Source organism: Otolemur garnettii, unplaced genomic scaffold, assembly GCF_000181295.1.
Source record: "Otolemur garnettii isolate 467f Iridium unplaced genomic scaffold, OtoGar3 scaffold00076, whole genome shotgun sequence".
NCBI lineage: Eukaryota > Metazoa > Chordata > Mammalia > Primates > Galagidae > Otolemur > Otolemur garnettii.
In genome coordinates, this window is record NW_003852471.1 from 4,613,191 (window position 1) to 4,618,787 (window position 5,597).

Genomic DNA, 5,597 nt, shown 5'->3' on the forward strand with positions numbered 1-5,597 from the left:
CTCAAGCTTAGCAAATCCTGCTTCAGTAAGATGAAAGCCTTCAGCTAGTTTTTTATCTTAAACTTCCTTGGCTCTGGAGCTTCTGATTCTTCCTGTTCTTGGACTTTTATCAGCAGCTTCTCTATTACATCTATGAGAGAATCCGTTAGTATAAAGATGCACCAGTGACCTGCTTAAGCCTTTTTGCTTACATGCATGGGAGAAACTAGTTCTGAAGTTATTAGTTTTTAATTATAAATTATCTTTATGGGGAGGCAGAGAAGCCTGTTCCCAAGTACAGAATGCCATTTAAGTCATCTATGAGGGGCATGGCTGTACTTAATTTGCTTGAAGTACTACAAACGTAGGCAATTATTTAAGCTGAGCTTTCTCACCAATAAAATATTAATAACTCCTACCACAATAGATTATTGTCAGGTAGAATGGTTGTAGAAATGCATTTACCTTCTAGTCCTCGGAAATGCCAACTAGCCCCTTGGTGTTTCCTAGTGGTTAGTGCCTTTTGGTCTGCCAGCCATGAGCAGTTTGTACTCATTCATTTATTTATCCATTCATCTTTAAACTCTGATTTATTTGTTTTTAGAGACAGAGTCTCACTTTGTTGCCCTCGGTAGAGTGCTATGCCATCACAGCTCACAGCAACCTCCAGCTCTTGGGCTTAGCTGATTCTCCTGCCTCAGCCTCCCAAGTAGCTGGGACTACAGGCGCCTGCCACAACGCACGGCTATATTTTTGTGGCAGTTTGGTGGGGGCCAGGGCCTCCATCCTTGGTATATGGGGCTGGTGCCCTACTCACTGAGCCACAGGCGCTGCCCATAAACTCTGATTTATTAATTGACAACTAAATACCAGGCTTTACTGTAGGTATTGGGGATATAGTGATAAACAAGACAGATTTTGCCTTCAAGGAGTTTGCAGACAATAACACATATGAGAGATTAAAGTCACTTTGGCTGGGAAGGGTATGACGGCTCATGCCTGTAATCCTAGCACTCTGGGAGGCCAAGGTGGGTGGATTGCCTAAGTTCACAGGTTTGAGACCAGTCTGAGCAACAGTGAGACCTCATCCCGAAAAATAGCCAGGCGTTGTGGCAGGCACCTGTGGTCCCAGCTACCCAGGAGGCTGAGGCAAGAGAACTGCCTGAGCCCAAGAGTTTGAGGTTGCTGTGAGCTGTAACACCACGGCACTCTGTCGAGGGTGACAAAGTGAGACTCTGTCTCTTAAATAAAAAAGTTAAAAGTATCTCTGAGCTATATTAAGTGAAAAAAAGGAAATTTAAGCACAATATATATAGTGAGATACCTTTAAAATTACACGTATATTACATAGAGATATGTTTGTATCTGGAAGGCTAACTATGCTTTCATCTCGGGGACAGTAATGAGATAGTTTTGGTGAAAGGACTGGAGAATGTAGTTTAGGTGGGAAGGAGGCTTTTGTATCTTACTTCGCACAGTTCTCCATTGCAGTGACTCTCAAACTATAGAGAAGGAACAATTCTTGCAGCCTGATGTGGAAAGAGGCTTTTGTAAAATCCAACAAAGATCAGTTACTAGTAAAATGAAGTTGTAAAAGACATTTGGCAATGCAAGCCTGAATTGTTTACCATTAGATTTTTAATTCTGTACTTACCTCATTGAGGACTAGTAACAAAAGTGCATAATTAGGTGCAGGGCCCCGGGCCACAGGCCCCTCTGTGAGTGACTTTACTCTATGGTCTTTCTTTTTACAGTGAACATATATGACTTGTAGAATTGCAATTAATTGTTTTTTTAAAAAATTCCAATTCACTCCAATAATAATAGAAATAAAAAGATAGCTCAGTGAAGTGGCTCACACCTGTACTCCTAGCACTCTGAGAGGCCAAGGAGCATTGCGTGAGCTCAGGACTTTGAGACCAGCCTGAGCAAGAATGAGAACCCATCTCTACTAAAAATAGAAAAACTGAGGCAAGAGGATCCCATGAGCCCAAGAGCTTGAGGTTGCTGTGAGCTATGACACCAGAGTACCCTACTCAGGCACCAGAGTGAGACTCTGTATCAAGAAAATAAAAAAGAAAGAAAGAAAAACAGCACACAGAAATGCTTCAGAGGATAGAGTAATCTTTGGACAAGCAAAGGTGACGGAGAGGAGGTAACATGGGCCCGAGTTTTTAAGACTGCAAACATGGGTAGTTGTCAGAAGGGTAAGTGTGGAAAAGCATTTAAGGTAGAAGGAAGACAGCAGCCAGGATGAGGAGGAAGGAGATTGCTGGGTTTGCTGAGAACCGCAGTGGACATCTGTTGTTTCAGCCAGCCCAGCATTCGGGCTCCCTTCAGTTTCCCCTGGGGACCCATAACTTCTCCATTCTCAGCACATGTGGTTTGGGTGGGGCTGACCTCTTCCCCAGTTTGTGAGCTAACCTAAATGTCCCATCCTCCTCCCTCCCCCACAGTGACTGGTTGAGAATGTCTGTCAGGTCCAGGACTTCTGCAGGAACCTTGGCAAGTGGGGGAGAGAATGCTTGTTCCTGCGGAGATGGCCGAGAAGACTGCCAGCTTGCCTGGCAGCTGAGAACTAGCTTGAGAAGGGAGCCAACAAAGCAGGGCAGGGACCAGAGCTGGAAACAGAAGCCAGCGACGTGTCTTATGCCCCTGCGTGTAGCTGTACCCATGTTCTTCCCCTGGGATTTTCACTTACATGAACACATAACTCCTTTTTATTCATTAAATCTTAAACCCATTTTAACTGAAAGACTGGTACAAGGTGGTGTGCTAGAATGCGGCTGCTGAAGTGGGCAGGAGCTGGCATGTGAAGGGCTGAGGAACAGGCCCTCACTTTAGGGAGCAGCCAAGAGCTCTGGAGGGTTTTAAGCAGTATCACCTCAACAAGAAAATGAAGAGCTAATCAGGAACTTCACTATTAAGATGTAGTTCTTCAAGCTTTCCTAGTTCTAGATTTTTTTCTTTTTTTGTAGAGACAGAGTCTCCTTTTGTTGCCCTCGGTAGAGTGCCGTGGTGTCACACAGCTCACAGCAACCTCCTACTCCTGGGCTTAGGTGATTCTCTTGCCTCAGCCTCCAGAGTAGCTGGGATTACAGGTGCTTGCCATAACGCCTGGCTATTTTTTTGTTGCAGTTTGGCTGGGGCCGGGTCTGAACCCTCCAGCCTTGGCATATGGGGCCGGGAACCTACCCACCGAGCCACAGGCGCTGCCCAAGAATTCTAGATTTTTGTTAATCTTTGTTTCCCTTTAAAGATTACCAAACTTCAAAACATGGAATGGAGGGCTAGAGAATGGGATGGGGCTGGAGCAGTGACTTCACGGTTTGGAAATGGCCCTGGACAATTAATAGAAAAGATCCTTGAAAGTCCCTAAAAATGACATCTTAGAATTATTCCAAGGGCCGAGCTCAGTGGTTCACGCCTATAATCCCAGCACTTGGTAGGCCAAGGAGAATGGTTTGCCTGAGGTCTAGACCAGCCTGAGCAAAAGGGAGACCTCGTCTCTAAAAACAGCTGGGCATTTTGGTGGGTGCCTGTAATCCCAGTTACTCAGGAGGCTGAGGCAAAAGAATCACTTGAGCCCAAGAGTTTGGGTTGCTGTGAACTAAGATGCCCTGGCACTTTACTGAGGGTGACAAAGAGAGACTCTGTCGCAAAAAAATAAAAATAAATAAATAAAAATTATTCCAATTTCCTTTTAGGATTGACAGTTATACATTTCATTTTGAGCAATGAAGGGGCTGACCCCTGTTAGTAATGTTTTCTATTTCCAATAAATATTTAACACAAGTAGAATTTCATGAAGCAACTTCTGGAAATAATACCAGTCAGCTTATCTGAAGCTCCCTAGTTTTCTCTGAGGAACAAATTTATTAGCCATTTTGAACACTATAAAAAACAAAAATGAGCACTGGATCAAGTTCCCTCTAGATAGTGGTCATGTCTTTTTAAAATAACACCCTAGCTGCTGTTCTGTTTTATATATTTCATGATTCCAGGACAACTGTTTTGAAGCAAGTTCCTCAATTTGGATTTGTCTGATGGTTTCCTCATGAGTAGATTCAGGTTAAATTTTTCCAGAACTACTACACTGGTGATGGAACCTTCTCCATGATATGCTTCATATCAAAGGGGGCATGATGGCCAATTATTGTCCAATTATTGGTTAATTTTGATCGTTTGGTTTCAGGGTGGTGTCCACCAGATTTCTAAGTACCTTTACACCCCCTGCAATTAATATGTAATCTGTGGTGGCTTGGTGCCTGTAGCTCAGTGGCTAGGGCACCAGCCACATACACTGGAGCTGATGGGTTTGAATCCAGCCCAGGTTTGCCAAACAATAATGACAACTACAACCAAAAAAATAAATAAATAAATAACCAGGTGTTGTGGGGGGTGCCTGTAGTCCCAGCTACTTGGCAGGCTGAGGCAAAAGAATCCCTTAAGCCCAAGAGTTTGAGGTTGCTGTGAGCTGTGACGCCACAGCACTCTACCCAGGGTGATAGCTTGAGACTCGGTCTCAAAAAAATAAAATAAGTAATCTGTGGGATGATCATTGTTTCAAAGAAAAAAAAAATGGCCCCAAATGAAATTTTGTATACTTAGATTTTTTTTTTTTTTGAGACAGTCTCACTATGTTGCCCTCAGTAGAGTGCTATGGCATCACAGCTCACAGCAACCTCAAACTCTTGGGCTTAAGTGATTCTCTCCCCTCAGCCTCCTGAGTAGCTGGGACTACAGACACCTGCCACAAGGCTTACTTTTTTGTTGTAATTGTCATCGTTGTTTGGCAGGCCCAGGCCGGGTTCTAACCTGCCAGCTCTGGTGTATGTGGCTGGCACCCTGGCCGCTGAGCTACAGGTGCTAGTTAGAATTATTTTAACACAACTCTGTTGAGTAATCACTATGTTGCGCTAGGTGCTAAGTAACACCGAAGTGGCAAGGACTGACCAGCAGAATGCATCAAATGCTAAATGAAAGGACCAACTGTCACTGAAGCATACAGGAGAATGACAAGGATCGTTACATGTGAAGAGATGTGAAATGACTTGACCAAGATTTTAGATCTAGTGGCAGAGGTTAGAGAACTTTGTTTTCGCTGATGCTCAGTTCAGCCTTCCTTCCGTGACAGCATACAAAGGCTCTGTTGTAATGCTGCTTGTCCCAACAGGTGTCACATGTTATTACAGTGTAAACGATACCTGACCATGGACTGAAAGAACAAGCTTTCTCCAAACCCACTGTACAGTGGGTTAGAGAGAATTTTATTTCCATGAATGTAAATTATGTACATTGTGTGACATTAAACTGGCTCGGGCTCTAGCCTAGATTTACCTCACGGAAATGTTTCCTTGTAGTGTGACTCTCACACACACAGTCACTGGATATTGGTCATCTGCCACTCCTTAAAACTACCACAGAACAAGATTTTTCTTTTCACAAATCAGGAAACAATTCACAGGTATCTATCTACATCCTGGTTTGGGAAGTAACTGCTTACATTGGGTGTGACATTGCTTTACAGTTTACATAGTGCTCTCACACTGTATGTCACTGGATCCTCAAATACAATCCAGCTATTCCTTTAAGGGGGAGAAGGAAGGATCAGTGTA